The sequence below is a fragment of the Amblyomma americanum genome, chromosome 4 (assembly GCF_052857255.1).
Source record: "Amblyomma americanum isolate KBUSLIRL-KWMA chromosome 4, ASM5285725v1, whole genome shotgun sequence".
In the NCBI taxonomy this organism is placed as follows: domain Eukaryota; kingdom Metazoa; phylum Arthropoda; class Arachnida; order Ixodida; family Ixodidae; genus Amblyomma; species Amblyomma americanum.
This window is the reverse complement of record NC_135500.1, coordinates 90,486,057-90,506,669: the sequence shown is the minus strand read 5'-3', so window position 1 is coordinate 90,506,669 and position 20,613 is coordinate 90,486,057.

The window sequence follows — 20,613 nt, the reverse complement described above, 5'->3', positions numbered from 1 at the left end:
GGCGTACATGCTTTCAAAAAGTATAGTCCCCACAAAAGATGAACCTAATTCCTGTTCATATTCATGAGTTCTGTACTACCGAGGCATGACTGTATAGATGAAGTTTTAGCTGATCATTTACTTCACATGATGTCAGCAGCAATAAATTTTTGTGTGCCCTAACTATGTGACACAAGAAGTAAAGTTATCTTTGCATACTTTGAAAGCTGATGGAAGAGTGCGTTTTGTGGCATATGAGTGTGGTGGTTGAAGAAAAATACTTGCCTTCACCTGACAGCACTTTTAAAGGGCACATTGCAAATTGAGAATTGTGGAGGTGGTAAAACTGCATTAGGAACACAAATGACGGGAAAGAACACGACCACTGCATAGGGTGGCAGTTATAGCTCCGTTGGCCGCCAGTCACCTAGCAGTGTAAACATGTATTTATTATACGCTGTCCAGACACTTTCCTGCCTCAGCCCACTTTTCCCTCTAGATGCGTCCTACCAATGATCACCCTGCTCCAGTCACTCTACTTATGCCATTGGTGTGATGCAATCATAAATTATATTATGTATTATTGTTCTGCTAAATTGTTTTGCCCCATTAAATTGTTTCATCAGAACTGGCACGCATTTAGAAAGCATCCCTGTAATAGCCAACATGCTCTCGGTCTTCGTGACATGCACTTGCACCTTGAATGCAAATTGACCCTTGATTTTTTCTGGCTTTTTGAAAATAATGTGATAGGATCCCTCATCTGTGTAGGCTGACTCAGTCATGTTTTAACTTGCATCTAATCAATCTGAGCTGAATCCACTTATTGCCAGCCAGGCGTCGATACTTTGCCCGTACTAATTATTAATCATCCTGATTTCTTCCTGCAATCTCGGGCATCGCGCAATGCCTTGCCTTTGGCCCTCAGCTCTTTATTACATATATTCCAACCACCCTTAGAATGTTTCGCCTAACAATTCTTGATTGGTAACACTGTGGCCTGCCATCTTTCAATTTATTCCAGTGTTTCAGTTCTGCAGCGCATTCGTTTGCATGCACTTAAATAGCGCACTTCCCAATTTTACGAAGACAGTGTGCGGTAACGTTTTTTAGTGGCAGCATAACTTATCTGTGCCTACTTATAAGGGCTTGCCAAGCGGGGAATATTCACTGCATAATTGTTTTATTACTCGGCATTTATTAAGGCATACAGTGTAGCGTGCTCTCACCTATAAATCCATGTACAACTACCCACAGCGTATGACGTTTACGCATGTCCTTAGCATTGTCATCTTCCAAGTCTCTTTCAAATCTCCTGTGTAGCCACAGCCTGTGTGTAATTCCATATGCCACAAATCATGCTTCATAAATCAAGCTTCCAGAGATGCGCTCAAACCTGAGCCGCTTGTATTATTCCCTCAGACTATTTTACGAGATCCACTGTCACAGCACTAAACGCTCATCTTTAAATCTCTTGATCTCATGGCGAAACTGCAGGTTTTTTTGCTCCTTAAAAGCATACCACCAGCTAGTCTGTTCCAATTCGTGGTTCCTTCTGCACTGACCGCATTAACGCTCTTAGCTCATGCCACTGCATCTCAAGATTCATTTTTGTTCATGCCACGAAAGACTCCAATTGTCTTGTATCCCACAAGGCTGTGTAACTTACTGTCCTTCGAAGTGGTCACTTCAGAATTTATGCTAGAAATGACGAACTCTTCGAGCTCTTACCTGGCGCACCATTTCAAAACTCGCCACTCAAGCATGTAATTTAAGACTACTAAGGTGTGATACATACTAAAAATGGCGTGCCGTCACTCGGTCACCTCAGAAAACCAAAACAATGCTGTCTTGTCCATAACGTGGTCATCAAGACTTTTCTTCGTAACTTATTTCAAGCAATATCGGGGCAGATGTACACAATATTAGCATTTGGGCTAACCTCCACACTGCACAAGCTAGCCCTATCTACCTACATTCGCACAATGCAAAGGTAAACATGCATTAGTGCGCCCGTCTGTGTTAACCAGTCTTTCCTTTTTGCTTGTCTGTTCTGTTTAGCTAAGCAACTCACAGACCTCATAATGTGGCTCAGTGAGGTTTGTACATGTGTATGCTTATGCATGTAAATGTTATATATACACGTATACTGAGGATAATACTAACTGAGCAGTTGGTTAATCTTAAACTTAAAAGCTGTCATCATTAGGCTGCAGCACGTGCACTGACATCGCACAGTATACAGTCCTCTGGATTTTCGCCTCCATCGAAATTCGACCGCAGCGGCCAGGATCGAACCAGGGCCCTTCGGGTCAGCAGGCCAAGTGCCATAACCACTGAACCACCGCTGCAGCCCCGGAGAACGTATGCATGTATGCCCCAAACATACTTGAATAGCTTATTTTTCATTTCATTCTATCCTGCGCCCTCATAGTTCTCGTTAAGGAAATCCTATACAATGCATTCCATCCCAGCCGCAGCCAGGATTAGCAATGTCAAACTTTAAAATCGGTTCTTGCATTCCCTTAACCAGTAAGCCGGTGCACTTACTCCTGTATCTAACTATGTATACATTACTACGGAATGCACATGTTGGCTTTTCTGCAGTACTGAGCAACCGCTTTCTTTTTAATTCAAGCGAAAGTTAAGAATATGCTTTGTGGCCGCAAGCACTAAACGCCACCTTGTTTCTGTACATGTCAACATTGATTGCCCCTCAACAGAATGCTACCTTGTTTCTGTACATGTCAACATTGATTGTCCTCAACAGAACTCCCCTCAACTGCTTACAATGCTGCACACTTCTTTGCACAAAGTTCTTAGAAATGCAGCTCAGGAAACACTGGAAACAGCTCAGGAAACTCCGTTGCGTGTGCAATGTGCTTCGACCTGTTGCCGGAGAAAGTGTGGTTTTCGTTAAATATTTCATTGTCTTCTCGCGCTTGCAATCTCAACACAAGTCACAAATCCCTCGTAGTATACGCAGCAGCGTCTGCGCATGTATTGCAACGGCTGCCTGCATAGCAGACGAATTTTTTTAACGCGTTCGGCGCATGGAGCGGTTCTCTGCGTGCGGAAATGACGTTCTTGGTGGCGATTCAGGAAAGCGGAGACACAGCAAACCAACATTCCTTCTGATGCATCATAATAACTACGCTGCAGCTGGACGATTGCGTCGACAGCGAGGAATTGCGCGACTAATTGCAAGTTCGCCCTGTTTGTGTTGGCCATGTAACCACGCCAAATCTCTACACAGGAGCTAATCATCTGGTATCTGACGAGAGCCACCGACAACAGCAAAAACTTCAAAACGCACGCCATGGCGATGCCAAAGTTAAGCCTAGATTCAGCCTATGTGCGGATCGCCAAGGAACAGAAAAAAAAAACCAAGTGACCACGTTCTCGCGAAGGCTAAGTTGCCATCAGCCGCAGAAGGCTATTGGACAGACGGCAATACCGGGCGCGTAAATCGGCATTCACCTCGCTCCCAACCGCCAAAGTGATCGTACACCTTTCCGCCTGACTTCCTCCTGGCGGCCGAAAACGGCTGCCCGCCCGCCAAGCGGGCCTGGCGGAAAATGCTCTAAAACGATCGCACGACGGCCCTTAGACTAGCGAATGCTCTGTTAGGCATCGTTATCCAATCTGACGCCTTTCCATATCGTTAAGATGATCAGATTGCGCTTTACGGTGACGACACATCGTCAAAGCACAAGTTCCGACACGTTGCTCATCCATGGCTTTGTGTGAAGGTAAGCACACGTTACGCACTTTCATAACGCGAACGGCACGTCAGGCGATTTCCGGCAGTTGCGAGAGTACCATCGGATCCGCATGCGCAGCTGTGGTAAGGCGCAGCGAGCCACGCGATTCTATAGTTGTGAGGCGAGTTAGCGCCTTAGGCTCAAAGTGCGCACCTGTGGTGAAGCGTGACGAGTCACGTGGCATGACGTCAGAGCTAAGCCTCCACTCTTCCTAGTTGAGGGTCAAATTTCATAACGACCTGACCTTCAGTCTTGTATGGAAGGAGCGCAGTCTCCCTCTAGAACAACTTGCACAGCGTAATTCATGGTGCAAGAGTATTTGTGCAGATTCTTTGTGGGAGTTTTTTCCGCCTGTTACCAGGCGCGGTCGTTCTTTATCGTTCATAATAGATTATTTCCACCCGCAATATTAGAGGCGGTGCAGTGGAGAGCTAGCAGCATGCTGTCTTCTTCACTAAATGAACCAAGACAGGATATTTTTTACCGCCAGTTTAATGTGCAAGTGTCACCGTGGTTTGAGGCTTCTCGGAACATTCTTTATGCCTTCAGAGCGTCAATATCCCAGGCATAAAGAGGGCGCTGTTCTCTGACTACCTAAAAATAACGCCATTCGCAATCTGTTTTCTGTGATACATAAAGTGGTTTTATTCACTTATTTAAATTGTTGTCAGCAATAGGTGTCTTTGGATGTAGAAAGTAATGATGGCTCTAAGACAAATCTTGGCATCCCACTCCTTATCACCAGCTACGCAATCGGTGTGATAAAACCTAGATTACCACTGTCTAAGTTACTACAGTTTTTCTTTTTCATTTTGTATTATGTCTCACTTTTCAATATTTCGTCTACATATTTCAACTCTCCTCTGTCTGCACGTGGCATCCATTGTGGCTCAGCACCAGCCAGTGATCAGACCCGTGCACTCTCCTTTGGCTCGTTCATTCAGTCGCAACAACAACAGACACCTCAGAAGCATGGAGCCAGAATCGGTCACCGAGGCGAGTTCTTCGACTGAGCACTGCTAGCGCGGAACTGCATCTAGCGATCGCTACGAGAGATAGCGTCATGAAGTCCCGTTGGCTAGGGATAAGTGGCGAAAGCTGGTTCGTCGAGTTCATGAAACCGGTGAAGAAGGGGAAGTACTCTCAGAGCTGCAGCGACACAAGCTACGGGGCTATCTCAAGCGGAAAAGAGCAGCGGCTGCTGCCAACGTGCCCGCGTCGACTTCGTCTGCTTGTTCGGTTGCCTTTTGCTCTATATAATCTTGCTGAGCCGAGTTGAGCCACAGCCATTTTTTCGATGACGGCTTTATACAACCTTTGTCCGTAAAGTTTCGAGACTGATTTATTTTCTTCTCTAGAAATGACTCCACAGAACAAATGTGTATGCGTATGTGTAGCCCCATCTTTTCGGGCTAACCTGAGTTCTTTATGTTAATTGCTGTGGCAGCCGCTAGTGACACTACAGGTAGAAAATACGTTTCCACTAGTCTGCGCATTTTACTGTTAGTGAATGTGGAGAGATGAACGTTAACTTCCAAAAGCGTGTAAGCATAAAATTCTTTGTGAAGCTTGGCAAGACAGCAACACAGACTATGAGCACCTTCGGGACGCTTACGACAACGAGACATTATCGCGGACGCGAGTTTTCGAGTGGCACAAAAGGTTCATTTCGGGGAGGACGCCTGTAGAAGAGACACAAATCAGAGGAGCCCTTCAACCTCACGGAATGAAAACAACGTGGCTCGGATCTGGGAAATCAAACAGCAATACCACACCATTACAGTCCGCATGCTATCGATGCTCTCGACATTATTAATACAGCAGGCCACTAAATTTTGCTTGAGAAATTAGGGAAACGAAAGCTGAATGCCAGACTTGTGCCGCACTACCTCACACAGGACCAGAAGGACACGCGGGAATCAGTGAAATCTGATTTGCTCTCTGAAGCAGAGGAGAATGCTGCATTCGTCGACAGCATCATTGCTGAAGACGAAACATGGTGCTTTCAATACGATCCTCAAACAAAGAGCAAGAGCGCTGAATGGCGGTCCGCAAGCTCCCCGGCGTCGAGAAAGGTGCGGCGACAGAAGACGAAAATAAGATACTGATAGTTTTTTTCTTCGCCAGAGGTGTCATACACCACGAGTTCGTCGCACAAGGGCAGACGGTGAATCAGGAGTTTTATATCCACGTGCTCCAACACCTGCGTGATGCACTCCGACGCCGTTGCCCTGACTTATGGGCATCTGGACAATGGAGCCTTCTCCACGATAACGCAAGGCCGAACACTGCTCTCAGCATGTCAAAAATTCTCGTCAAGCACAGCATTACTGTACTTCCCCATCCGCCATACTTGTTTGACCTCCCTCCGCGCGATTTTTTCTGTTTCCTCCCTTGAAGAGAGCCCTAATAGGTCGCTGGATGGGGAGCGTGGAGGCCATTCAAAAAGCCACGACAAAGGAGCTGAGAGTCCTGCCAAAAGAAGCGTTTTTCAACTGTTTCCAAGACCTCAAGAAGCGTTGGAAGCTGTGTACAGACTGCAAGGGAGACTATATCGAAGGGGTGCTGCACATATGATTTCAATGTTAAACGCATTTTTTTAATGCACTCACTCTCGAAACTTTACGGAAAAATAGTGTACATAGTCGTGATCGTATAACTGCTGAATAAACTTGCAAAATGAAAAAAAGTTTTGTAAGTACGTGCCGTCGCCGTAGGCTGTAGCCTGAAGCATTGGTGCGCCGCCAGTTTTTACGCAGCTCGGCCTGCATAAGGCCACAATTTACGCGCGGTAGGTAATCAGCGACATCCCGGTTGTTTCCATCGGTAACGTTCGGCAGCATAGTGATGGCTTGCCTGCTGTGCACGAGCTTGAATAGAATTGTTGAGGTGGCCACCTGCAGAATGCTGTTGTAGGCGAAGACGATGGAGAGCAGGAGGATTAGCTTGATTAGCCGTGCTAGCGATGGCCTTGTTCAACCCCTGCGTAAGCAAACTGGTCAAAAGATAATAGAAATGTGTACTCCAGTGGCTTGTCCTACTCTATTGCAAAATGGCTTGGATCTTCTGAGCAGCGATCGCTGTTATTTTTTATTTTTATTATTTATTTAAGCATACTGTGAGCCTAATTAGACTCTTAGATGAGTGGGCAAAATAATGGGACAGTTAAACAAAACAATAGTATATACAGTATAAAATAAACAAGATAAAAACATATCCACTGCATTAGGACAGACCATAGCATGTAGGTTGAAAACAAATATACAATGCGTTAAGAGAACATCTACTGTGAAAGAGCATGCGCATTGCCATACGCGCTCATTTAGATGCATCTAAAACGCTGGAAAGAAGAACGACGAAACCACGAAGAGATACAATCAGGTGAACACGATAGTCAAATGGCACAAGTAAGAAAAAAATAATATTATACTGAACACTGGCGGTGAATAACTCGAGACTTCTTTGAAGTGTTTTTTTTACTGTAAGTTTTCTTTGTCAAAAAATGTTTCTACGATTTCCAAAAAGATATCAAGAGACACGTCGCCCATGAATTCCTGAGGCAGATTATTCCAATCTTCAATGGCTAACAGAAAAAAATGAGAACTTATATGTACTGTATCGCGCTGCGATGGTTCTGATGCATGGTTTAGTCGCTTTAAACGATGAAAAGTTACCTTGATGTACTGATTTCTATCAATTATACGATCATTGTAAAGAGTAAATAGAAACGTCATCGAAGCAACGCGTCGCCGACAAGTAAGGGCTGGGATACGCGCTTTAGCTCACAGGGAAGATACGCTGTCATGGCGTGAGTAGCAGGAATAAATAAACCGATTGTCCTCATTTTAAATTTTTTCTAGGTGTTCACTTAGGTATGACTGATGAGGGCTCCGAACGATGGTGCCCTACACAAGGAGGGGCCTTATGAGGGTATTATAGGCTTTTAGCTTTACATGACGAGGAGCTGCCGATAGTTTTCTACAGAGAAAACCTAGCTGTTTGAATGCTTTTGCACGCGTGTTGGTTACATGAGTGTTCCAACTTAGCTTATGGGTAGATTTAACGCCTAAATATTTCACCGCATCCACCCTCATTATTTGAGATTCTCATAACTTCTAAAGATATACAAAAGGCCCTTTGTATGGGTAAATTAGGTGCTAGACGTTCTGCTGATATGAATTTATATTCCCCATATTTCGCAGCACGTGGCAAGGTCATTTACAGAAGAATTTAATTTTAACTGGTCGTCCGATGCACGTACTGTAGTATACAGATTGGAGTCGTCAGCGAAGAGCATTATTGTTACTGCAGGTTCCGCGCAGGCATGGATATTGTTGATATATATTAAGAAAAGGATCGCTTCCTAAACGGATCACTGTGGGACCCCAGAGAAAAGTTTCAGTCGTTTGGATTGTGCATTATTCATTTCAACATATTGCGTGCGACATGTGAGGTAAGATTTTATCCAGGTTATCACATTGGAGTTAATGCCAATAGTACGGAGCTTGTCGATTAATATAGAATGTAGACTTGATCAAATGCTTTCCTAAAGTAAATCAGAATGGCATCTGCTTGAAGCTGGAAATCGATCACTTGTGCAAAATCGTTTGTTATTTCTAGTAGCTGAATAATTGTTGACAATCCTTTTCTGAAGCCATGTTGTCTGCTGAAAATAAGCTTTTTTTTCTTCCAAATACGTTGTGATGGATTAGTTGATTATATCCTCCACTAGCTTGCAGCTGCATCCAGTTGATGAAATTGGTTTATAAATATCTACAGATAGTCTGCTGCCGCTTTCGTGAATTGGAATAACCTTTGCACATAGCCAGTCGGATGGAAGCGCGCCTGTTACTAGGGAAAGTGTAAAACGTTTCTGCAAAAACGGGGCCAATTGTTCCGCGCATCGCTTCCGAAATGCATTTGAGATATATGGACCAAGACACTTTTTGACATCAATCTGTAAAACTCAAGTTCGCTATACCTGTCTCTGTAATCACGATATCCAGCATCAGTGATTGTGGCTCACTTACGGTAGCGCTTGTAGAAGGCTCACGAAAAAATACTGACTGAAAATATTGATTGAAAGAATTTGCGATAATGTGGGTATCTGTAACTACCACACCGTCTATTTCAATTTGTGATACACGGGGCTCAGAGCTCGAAAAATACCGTTAGAACTCTCCTGGATCGCGAGTAATAAAATGAGATAAAGTTGTTGAGAAGAACGTTTCCCGCGCGGTCTTAATTTCCAATTTTAGTTTGCTCGCAAGTTCGCTGATCTGAAAACTATTTCCTTTTCTTCTGCGCATTCGCTGTATATAGTCTTCGTTTCAGATGAACGATGGCACGTGTAATCCACGGGGTTTTCCTTTTTGTTCGTTTTATCCTTGTAGGTACACACTTTGCTTCACACTCTGTTATCACTGCTTTTACTTGTAGCCATAGTTTATTTACACTGGGTTAATCTGCACAAGAAAAACTGTCGATGATTGTTTCTAAATGACCTATAATGCCGGCATCATCTGCCTTGCTGTAGTCTTTAATAGTGACAAAAGAGTTGCTGTCATTACAGTCAGCGTTGTGGCGCAGGTGAGGGAAAGTGAGAAAAAGGAATTTATGGTTCGAATTCCTGTTTTCCACACTAATTTCAGGACAGCAAAAACTAGACACAGGGGCTAGATCTAGTACGGAAATAGCTTTTTCTTGGGCACGCGTTGGCTCATTTACTACTTGAGATAGCGAAAAGCTAAACATTATATCCGAAAGCATTTCGCAGTTATTTATTTAGTTCCTTCAGATTGCTAAGTTTCTCCAGTCGATACCTGGCAAATTGAAATCGCTCGTGACGATTAATTTTGCGCGAGTTAAAATTTGCTATGAAGGAAGTCGCGCACCTGAAGAAGGTAATCAATTGGTGCATTCGGTCGTCTATATATACCGCCCACTAGTGCTAAGTTGCTCTTAATGTTGACAGTGCACCAGACACTTTCTTGGTTTGGCATGCCTCATTATTTCTGGAAAGGGGGGTTCTGTTTTACTGCTATGGCTACACCGCCTCCTCGCCCACCGCGGTCTGGGCGGATCAAGGCATAGTAGATAGGAACTATTTCTGAGTCATGAATACCGGAATGTAGCCAGGTTTCCGTTATTACCGACGAGTAAAGCAACAACAGTTCTTCAAATTGTTCTGTTTTATTAACGATCCGTTCAGCCTTGAAACATAGCAGTGTAAATGGTGCTGAAACCTTTGGTCAGTCGCTGCTATCTGCGGCACTTTTGGCTAGTGCACCCCCGGCATGCTTTAACAGCGCTCGCTTGTTTACGCTTTTATCGCGCATGTACAAGTCGTAGTTTATTTTCAGTTTATTAAAGATCATAGCCACCTTTTTATCCGTTGTCTCTATTTATCTTGGATGATAGCCATAGCGTTTGGCGTACTTCACGAACCGGTACGGAATAGTCCTCGGCGATTTACCAGTCGCTATCTTTCAATTTGAAGCAGTTTTGCAGGTATTTTTTTCCGAGAAGTCGTGCAATCTAAGTATGAAAGGTGGTGCACGATCTGCGTTACTTTTTCCCAGCGGGTGGATACGCTCGATAGATCTCGCATCAATTCCTGGAGCGCCTTTGAATATGTCATTCTTTACCGGCTTCCAAAGTTCCTCGGTGTTTTCGCCTTCGTGTTTTTCTATGCCAAAAATCTAAATATTGTTCCCGCGACTTCTGTTTTCAAAATCATCAAGTTTGTTGTTCATTTCTTCTATCTGCTTGCGCAGAACACTCAAGGCTTCCTCGCCTTTTTGTACCTTTTCATTGTACAGCTGAAGGGAGGGAAGACTCGTTTCTATTTCGGAAACCGGCTTTGCACACTTTGCAGACCTGTTTTTAAGAGATCCTGGGAAGCCTTTATGGATGTGACAGTACGAAGAACTTGTTCTATTTTATCAGCATTTGGACCAGGGTTTTCCTCAACGTTTTCACTTAGTTATAACAGCAGACAAATAACGCGCAACGATTCTGTCACGGATTGACAAACAAGGCCAGAGCTCGGCAGCACCACCAGACAAACACAACTGCTTCTTAGAGAATCATGAGAAGGTGGTTTTTCACCAACCTGTGCGAAGCAAAGCACGAAGTTTAGAATTGTGTTCCGGGCGATGCTCCCATGCCCACTGGAATGCGCCGAGGGATAGACCGGGATATTATAGTGCTTAGATGATGTCACTGGGGTCGCTGTGGTGCCGAAGGTACTCTCCAAGGTGTACGTCACAGCGCAGTTCTCCACATCCGGTAGTTTTGTCAGATGCAGCGCGTCTGTTGGGCAATCAGGCAGTTGCTGCCGCGATATTGCTCTTGTACGCTGCAGACATAACCGTCGATGGGTGAAGGACTGCCGCCGGTGTATCCGAGCAGTATCCGCAAGAACTGTACGAAGCAAAGCACGAAGATTAGCATCGCGCTCCGGGAGATGCTGCCAAGCCCACTGTGATGGTTATTGATGATGGCCTATAATGGCCATTGGAGGATGCATTGCATGAAAAAAATACAGTATCTGAACTGCTCTTTCGCTTTACAGAAATTTTGTGTCGACTTATCGGATAAGTTGGTCTCCGGCGACTATTATGCACTTGTTTTCTGACGTCGAAGCCTGGAAAAGGCCTAGCAGGTCAACATTCATTGTCTGGAATTGCTTCGTGGATAGTGAAATTGGTCTAGAAGCCACCCAGGCTATTTCATTTGGGCCTTCCGTTGGTGGGAGTTTCCATGGGCTCCACCCATTCCGCATCATCGGATCGCTGACGTGGCCAATAATGTTTACTTTGGATACGGCATACGGTACAAGTAAATTCCAGTTGCCTAGCTGTCGAATCATCGTGGGCAGACTGTAGAATTTCTGGAAAGCTTGAAAGAGGGGAAAGCAGTAGACGTCCTTGTTGAGTGCAGTGGTTCTTCAAAAGGATGCTAGTTTGTAGATCTATAGAGGATCGCGAGCACTTGAGCGCTGTAGGGGAAAAATAAGACTTCGACTGGAGGATTACACGGTTGCAGCTTAGGGGCTGAGCAGCTGTGCTGAGATTAAGTGCTGGCGCAGAGTACCTCCAGAAATGCATTGCCATCTTCATATTTCGGCATGGTTTCGACAACAGGCAGTGAGCTCAGTGGCTCAGTGGTTAAGGCGCTCATCTACTGATCCGGACTACTCGGGCCGAACCCGACAGCAGCGGCCGCGTTTCGATGGAGGCGAAACTCAAAAGTCGCGCGTGTGCTGTGTGATGTGAGTGCATGTTAAAGATCCCCAGGTCGTCGACATTATTCCCGAGACGACCACAACGGCACCTCTTTCTTCTTTTCTTCTCTTAGTCCCTCCTTCTCTTAGTCCTGCCTTACGCCGCGGTTCAGGTGTTCGCCGATACGTGACACAGATACTACGCCATTTCCTTTATCCAAAAACCAATTTTCAATTTTTTGAATGTTCAGAACCCACCGAAACTTGTTTGGCGCACCAAATTTTAGAGATTAGTATTCCAGAAACGCTAAAATTATGCGGCTGCACTTTAGTCTGTTGAATAGCGGAAATGCGAAAGCCTTTATCTTTCCTCTCTCTAGTCAGTTTCTTATTTGCGGTTTGTTTCTTTTTCTGTATTATTATATTTTTCATATATATTGATTCTTCCTATACAACTTTTATTTTAATCTTCATTTGGCTTATGGGGTTCAACGTCCCAAAGCGACTCAGGCTCTAAGGGAGGCCGAAGTGAAAGGCTCCGGAAATTTCGACCGCCTTGGGTTCTTTAACGTGCACTGACATCGCACAGCACGCGAGCCTGTAGGAAGTTCGAGAATTGAAATTGAAAATTGGTTGTTGGGGAAAGGAAATGGCGCAATCTGTCTCATATCTCGGCAGACACGTGAATCGCAACATAAGAGAAGGGATTAAGGAGGGACTCAGAGAAAGAAGTAAGAAAGAGGTGCCGTAGTAGAGGGCTCTGGAATAATTTCGACCACCTAAGGATCTTTAACGGGCGCTCCCAGCACACGAGCGCCATAGCCTCTCACCTCCATCGAAACGCTGCCCAGGAGGTCGGGTTCGAGCTCGGGTGCTCCGGATCAGCAGCCGAGTGCACTAACCACTGAGCCACCGCGGCGGTAAATCCTTCTTCCTTTTTTCCGAGTACACAGCAAAGTTCTCAGCCTATATCAGCGTTGGTAATCTGAAGTAAGAGTTGGTCTATTTCGTGTTGTAATTCTCTGAGGTTTGATAATGGCAACAGCGTATCGACAGAACAGAGCAGTGAACAGAAAAAAATCCATAGACTGTTTACCTTCCGGTTAATCACGAATTATCGTGCGTTATCTTGGTTAGCCCCGCTTTTTCATGTTTTATCTTGGCTTTCTGTGGAGTCATGTTTGTCCGTGAAAATTTTTATGTTAATCAGTAGAATTGGTCATCCTGTATGATCATGATGTATGAGTGGTATAGGTATCCTGATGCTCTCCTGTCGCAGTGGTGCAGTGGTTGAGTACACCACTGCCCTTCGATGGCAGGTGCTACCATTGGTGGGGCTTGTGAAACCCAAGTTGGCCTTCCCGAGCACACTCTTGCGACCAGTCTGTAATTGAACTCCCGCTTGCCACGGTGTTGTACACCTGTCTTATGTCCACACCCCGGTAGGCAAGTGACCAACCTGCCACAAGAGCGGGGACCGCACAGCAAACTGACAAACATTCGGTTTCCGGCTGAGTGGAAGCCTTAGTGCTAGCGGTCTAGAACTACGTACATTATGGAAATCCGCGTCTTTTTCCCATGTTCCCTGGCAGGTGCCGTATACCGACACAAGTGCGCTCGCCAACCAGGAGCTTTCGTTTGTCCACTGGGGCGAGCTAGCTTGTTGCGAGAGATTAGACCTGGGTCAGCCGCGACAAACATAACAATTAAAAATTGTGGCTCCAATACACGCTGTGAAGGTGGTTGGACAGTGAAGCTGCAAAACGGCACCGATATACCCATTGCGATGTCGGTTGAAAATTCACACACGTGGCTCTACAAAGAGTGAAACCAGAGAGAAGCTAAATGTACTTATATTACCCTTTATTAATTCACAACGACATTCACAACTGCTTTATGACCAGTACGATATACACTAAGATTTTCAGTTCTAACTATAGGAATATTAGCTGCTCAGGGTAAACCAGTTCATTAACCATCAATGGTGCATGGTTGAGTCGGATTGGCGAAACGGTGTTCCCATTGTCAATACGCGCCTTATCATCCATAATGTGGTTTTGATGCTTGGTTTGTGCTTTTTCTTAATGAAAACGAGTACTGATCTGTATGCGATATGCCTGTTTTCAAAGCAGGTTTACAATTATTATATAGTTTTATATTTTTGTATCTTAATTTTTCATTTTTTATTTCTAATTTTTTTCCCCAATTTATACAGGATTTTTTTCTTTTATTTTTAACTCTGATCTTTATTATTTTTGACATTACAACTGCTTTATAATCAGTATTATATACGACTTGTATACTGTAGGGTACTATTGCGCTTCGAGTAGCACTCAATCTTTAGCCCGGCGTTTTTTGCTGACAACGCCGACGACACGGCAATTTTCTTGACGGTAGAGGTATACGGCTTCGCTGAAGAAGTGTTTCTGCAAAACGTATCAAGAAAAACACAAGCACTTGACAGGGTCCCACATGATAAGTCTATACAAAGCGAATGTGTGCTCGTTAATAGAACCCTAAAGATGAACTCAGTTACACTTTTATCAGGATGAAGAGGTCATATGCGTGAAAACCTGCCATTGAGTATGCATTTTTCCATGGAGTAGGGATGCTGACACTTTGGCGTCCAGTCGGAACAGTGCCGATCATCTGTGCGAAAAAAGCATTTTCTAAAGTCTTGGTTTTTGTGGCACTCAAGCACAGAACTTGAAAAACCCAACGGCGTTACCTGAAACTGGTTCCATTGCGTGTGCAAAGTTTCCATCGCTCTCTGCAATAACTTGCCTAATTTTATTGAATTGCTTTTAATGTGATTCTTTATTTATTACGACCATAAAGAGCAACAGTCCTATATAGGCATACAAACGCTCCAGTCCAGCTGCTAGCTAATAAAGCTGTAGGATAGCAGGCGTGAGTTCAAACTCATTCTACAACAGCGGCGGTAGACCTAGGAAACTATGCGAAAACATGCCGAACTGCCTCACGGGTCCTATTCAGCTCATGCGCAGGGCACCTTGGCGACCATGCGGCGAACTATGCTGCCCGCTGAGTCATAGGGAGTCGACATAATAAGCCCCTATTTAATATCTCACGGAACGCAAAAAAAAGAAATATACAGCCAAACGTCGGCTCAACTGACAGTTTTCTATTCACGCATGAAAATATGCCCCGATTACTTGCCTCGCCTGCAAGCCCTCCCCCCTTCCGCCCCTGCGAACCAAACAGCATTTTACCTTTGGAAATGAAAAGCCGTATTGCTTTTCAGCTTTTGTGCTTGGTATGTTGAACGCGCTCACCAAACTGTGAAAAAAAAAGGTTACTAATAATATTCATACACGGAGTTTCAATTAAGACTTGAAACAATTAAAGAAAAGGCTTCTTCAGTTACAAGAGGGCTTGTTTCGGCACAGAATTGTCGATGGTGCAGTACATTTTAATACAGCTATGATGTGCTAACTAGCATGCTGCTTAAGTAATATTGAATAGTGAAGTTTTTAACTATTACTGTTACGCTCCTTAACTATTCAGAGGCGTGTAGCCGAGCACAAGTAATACTGACATCAGTTTTTACAATTTATAAAACTGGATTACTTTCTGCACTGCAGCCCCAACAAATTTTGCTACGTCGCGCCAAAATGCGTGCTTTCGAGAAGCTTGCAGGCAAAGCAACCCTTCTAGTGCGGGTAACTCTTCGAAATGGCCAATAATTGTTGGCCTACAGCACCACGAGATACCGCTTTTTCGAAATTCTAAAAACTGATATGGATATTATTTACGGGTGGCTACACACCTCTCTATAATTAAGGAGCCTAACAGTAATAGTTCATAAGTTAAAAATTCAAAAGTAGTTAACAATCCAGCTAGTTACCACGTCTTAGTTTAATTCTCATATTCTATAGCGCTGACAATGCTATGCAGAAAAATGTGCTCTAGTAAATCAAAAAGCCCATTTTCAGGAATGGTGTAAAATTTTAGGTGGAACACCCTTTATATACCGAGAAATACGGGCAGGACGCAGTAATTGAAAAGAATGCGATCATCCTCTGAACTAAGCTCAGGTGTTTATCGCAGTGGCTCATTCTTTTGAAAAAAAAAAAAGACAAGAGCACCGAAACCTTTCTCTTTGTTCGGTCGCAGGCCCTGATCTGCGCGGCACTACGTTGGGAAGTTGAATACGAGGATGATCTCACTACAGACACTATAACAGAAGCATTATTACGCTTGCTAGGCGTACGGCTCACTTTTCAGTGATTCTGGGAAAAATTACGGAAGGGGGGGGGGGGTGCCGCGTTTTTAATTGAATTAATGAAAAAAGAAATGAACAAGTGACGATTACATGCAATGCGCTGTGTCAGCAGGAAAATCTTGAAAGGAAACTGCTCGTATATTAGGTTTTAAATCCATTTTAAAGAGTGAAAACGAGGTATTGATCATGACATGGGCAACCAAGCTATTCTGAACGCAGCATTAGATTAAAAGTAGTCCTTGAAGCTCGGCCCATTCTTTAGTGCTAGCGCAGTGACAGGCGAAATTAACGGCATGGCAAAATGAATTCCCCAATGTATGTTGATCAGACTTGTCCCTTCGTCGTTTAGGTTAGTCTTTTCTGCTGTCTGAAGAGCTGCAATAGATGCCTTCGCGTTATGCTAAGTGATATGCCCACTTAGCTGTCTCCGTATCGTAGAACCCGCATATATCAAACTCGAAGAAGATAATCAAATAGTTCGACATGGTGATAACTCGATGCACGAAGAAGAGCAACAGACACGCATATCTATAACCTTGAAGCAGGAATACGTTCCGCACAATCTTTGTGATGCGCTTGTTCCAATGAAATGCAGCCCACCCATGTGTGTGGAAGCGCAGGAGCTGCTATGGGCAGCCTGCTTCGCATCGATGGCCGGCTACGGCCTTTTCTATTCCTCCCGGAATACCACGGCCTATTGGATGCTTAATAGGCTACGTTTAAACGTCGCCTTCATGCGCAAGTACTTGCAACTAATTGGACAAGTGGACTCCCCGCCCGGACTGTACCGCATGTGTCGTGCTAGAGACTGTAGAGCATGTTTTAGTGGAGTGCCCAGCATATGCACGAGAAAGACTCACGCTAGCATCTGCTTTGAAGTTTCTTTACTTTTTTTCCCAAGCATCTCACCCAGATGAGCCGAGCACCAGGCCGGGGGAAATCTTGTACCTGTTAAAAACCAGTGGGCACCCGACGGCACTGCGGATCGAACCAAGCACCTCCCGAATGCGAGGCGGATGCCCTACCACAACGCCCCTCTCGGAGGATGTGATCCTCGGGGCTTGGCCAGATAGTTTGAAAACTGTAAAGGCAACGCGAGCGCTCTCACGTTTTTTAAGCGTGCATACATGCAAGCATGATGTACCTGATCATGCATGCATGATGTACCTTAAAATAATCAAAACTGTTTAGTATTTACGCGAACCCGTGAATGCAAACCACTATCACATAATGGCCTTCACTGACCATACTTATAATGCAACGCCAATAAAATGAAGTAACATACGGCTGCATAATCGGTTCCCATCACGTGCCAACTCTTGTAGGCCAAACTCGGTTACTTATTCGTCAACAGCACTAACTAAATCATTCGTCATATTCCACAGCGTCGAACTGTGCGGCGGCTCCTAAGAAAGCGAGCGCAGGTGTACCGGTTCCCGTTGTATCCGTGAGGGCCTGGCTACTCTCTTCGCAGTTTTGAAGGTCACCAACACAATACGAAACACCACCGTAGTTGTCGCAGCACAGACATCGTTAACACATGAAAGAACACGACGGCAAATTGTCTGTGACCGGCGCCCGAGATAACGCGCGACTGATGGAGTTCGCGAAACTCAAGCGAAAGATGCGTGGAGCTTGCGACGTCGCGCGGTTCGGAAATTCAAAAGGAATGGAGAGTAAGAAAGAGAGAGAGAGAGACCGTTTCCTTTCGGAACCTTGAGGTGGTTAGATCTTGTCCTCTACAACTGACGCTAGCGCCAATTCATCCCTCAGTTATGCTCACGGCAGCTGGTGTGCAGACTTACGGCTTCAGAGGATGTTTTTCAATTAGCCGGGACAGAAGTGGCTCGGCGCTTTCCTCCACCTGATCATACTACTACTGGCGCAGTGGTGCAGTCGTTAAGCGATGCTCCACTGCACTGCGATGGAAGAGGCTGCCACCGGTGGGGAATTGTGCTACCCAGGTTGCACTTGCCAAGAAAACAACCTCTCACGACGAATCATATAGCTGCCACCTGGCACAATGGTCAGTTCGCTCACAATTTGGTGGGCAGGTTGTCATGACGCTACAAGTCCATGTGACATAGGTGGCACACTTAGTTTGCAGGAGTGGCGGATTGCTCCGGCCGCTTTGGCTACGAGGCTTCGAACTGTCGCCAACGCCGAAATTGGTTTTGGGGGAAAGGATATGGCGCAGTATCTGTCTCGTATATCGGCGGACACTTGAACCGCGCCTTAAGGGAAAGAATAAACGAGGGATTGAAAGAATAAGGGCAGAAAGAGGTGCCGCAGTGGAGGGCTCCGGAAGAATGTAGACCACCTGGAGATCTTTAACGTGCACTGACATCGCACAGCACACGGGCGCCATAGTGTTTCGCCTCAATCGAAACGCAGCCGTTGCGGTCGGGTTCGAACCCGGGAACTCCATCGCCGACGCCACAAAATATTTTAGAACAAGGGTGTGTTAACGATCACGTGTTTTAAACAGCATTGAACAAAAACAGGCAATCTGATGGACGTCCGCAGAAAGGTCCGTTTGATTTATTGTCGAGGGGGGCATTAGTACGTGGCTAGGCGGCTGCATGGACGCGCACGTTGACTGAAGACAAAATACATTGAGAAATACTGACATGCAAGCTAGATTATAGGGCTAATACATTCCCTATAACTGCCGACAGAACTCAGTGGCGGCAATACCGGCAACTGTTCCCGGCGTTCGTCGATGATCAGAATGAAGACCGCACTGTGCAGCGTTCGTTTCAAGCAAGGTGTGAACTTTCAAGATAAGAAGCGTCAAACACCGACTGTAATCTCGAACACCGGAGTGGCAGCTGGGCGCGGATGATATGTCAGAGAAGCCTGGTGCCCCCTCTCACGGGTGAGAGTAAGGGAGCGCTATGTCAGCGATAAACAAGTAGCTTCTTTTTTTTTGCCGCGGTGGTCACATTTCGATGGTGGCGAAATGATAAAGGCCCGTGCAGTGTGTGATGTGAGTGCAGTTTAAGGAACACCAGGTGGTAGAAATTATCGGGAGCCCTCCACTACGGCTTCTGTCACAGCCATAGCCGCTTTGGGAAGTTAAAGGAACACTGAGGACATGCCATCAAATTGAACTCGTACACTAACACTGCAGCTGCGCATTAAATGATTCGCTTGCGTCCACTGCACCCGCCTTATCTGCAGTGTTCATCTTGGGTATCATCACCTTGCGACTGTTTTGAAACGGGTGAAGTAGATATGTGGGTGAAGTAGATACACATAATGACGAAGTCTTTTGAAAAATCAAAACGCCGCTAATTATGCACAAGGTGGAAAGAAATACTTCCTTATACAGATCGATACTTCATGTCGAAAGGAAGGATGGTATAGTTACGCGTTGGTTATGTGCTTTTCTCCAGTACACTTTGCGTAAATCAAACCCTCCTCAAGAGCGCTTTCGGAGGGCGTCTTCCAAAAATGACTGAAGACTGCACTGTACGCATTGTTCCTTGAACAGCGCTTTGTCGACTGACGACGCCAATAACTTTAGTTCACTAATACAATGTGGTATCATGCGTTTCCTGAACCTATACAGGCTCACACGAGGTCACCGCATGCATAGGCGTCAATCTAGAACACGGAGCTTTGTTCTCAAGCGTAAGTCAGTCAGAAATTAAGTGGGATAACTGCGATACTCAAGACTTACTACACGACAGTCATGTACCCAGAAAGCGCACGCATATCTGTTGTGGCTAGACAAAAGTATACCACTGCAGCCGTCGTTCATAAAGCTAGTGTACATACATTTATAACGGCCAAGTCACCTTTGATCCCTTTTGCGCAAAGAAAATCTTGGTTTTAAGAGTGGTTGCTGCTAGAGATGGGTTAAGAGGTCCACTGAAAGGCAGAAAAGGTTGAAGCTTATTCCTATCAACGCCTGCAATTTCCAAGGCGCAACGAAAATTTGCATAAATTTGACTGAAATATTAAATGAAAACCCAAGAAAAATTTACTTATTTATAGTTGTCAATAAAAATTCATACCCTTCGTCTCCCCGGCAATGTCGACGTTCGTCCGACAGCAAAAGACACTCTTTACACAGCCGCCACCGTGGCTGAGTTGTTATGGCGCTCGGCTGCTGGCCCGAAAGACACGGTTTCGATCCCGCCGCGGCAGTCGAATTTCAATAGAGGAGAAATTCTAGAGGCCCGTGTACTGCGCGATGTCAGTGTACGTTAAAGAACCCGAGGTGGCCGAAATTTCCGGAGCCCTTCACTACGGCGTCTCTCATAGCCTGAGTCGCTTTGGGAAGTTGAACCCCCATAAACCAAACCAACCAAACCTCCTAACACAGAGAAATTTGGACTTACAAATCTTCCGCCCTACGATTCAAGCTCACTACCTCACCAACAAGGACG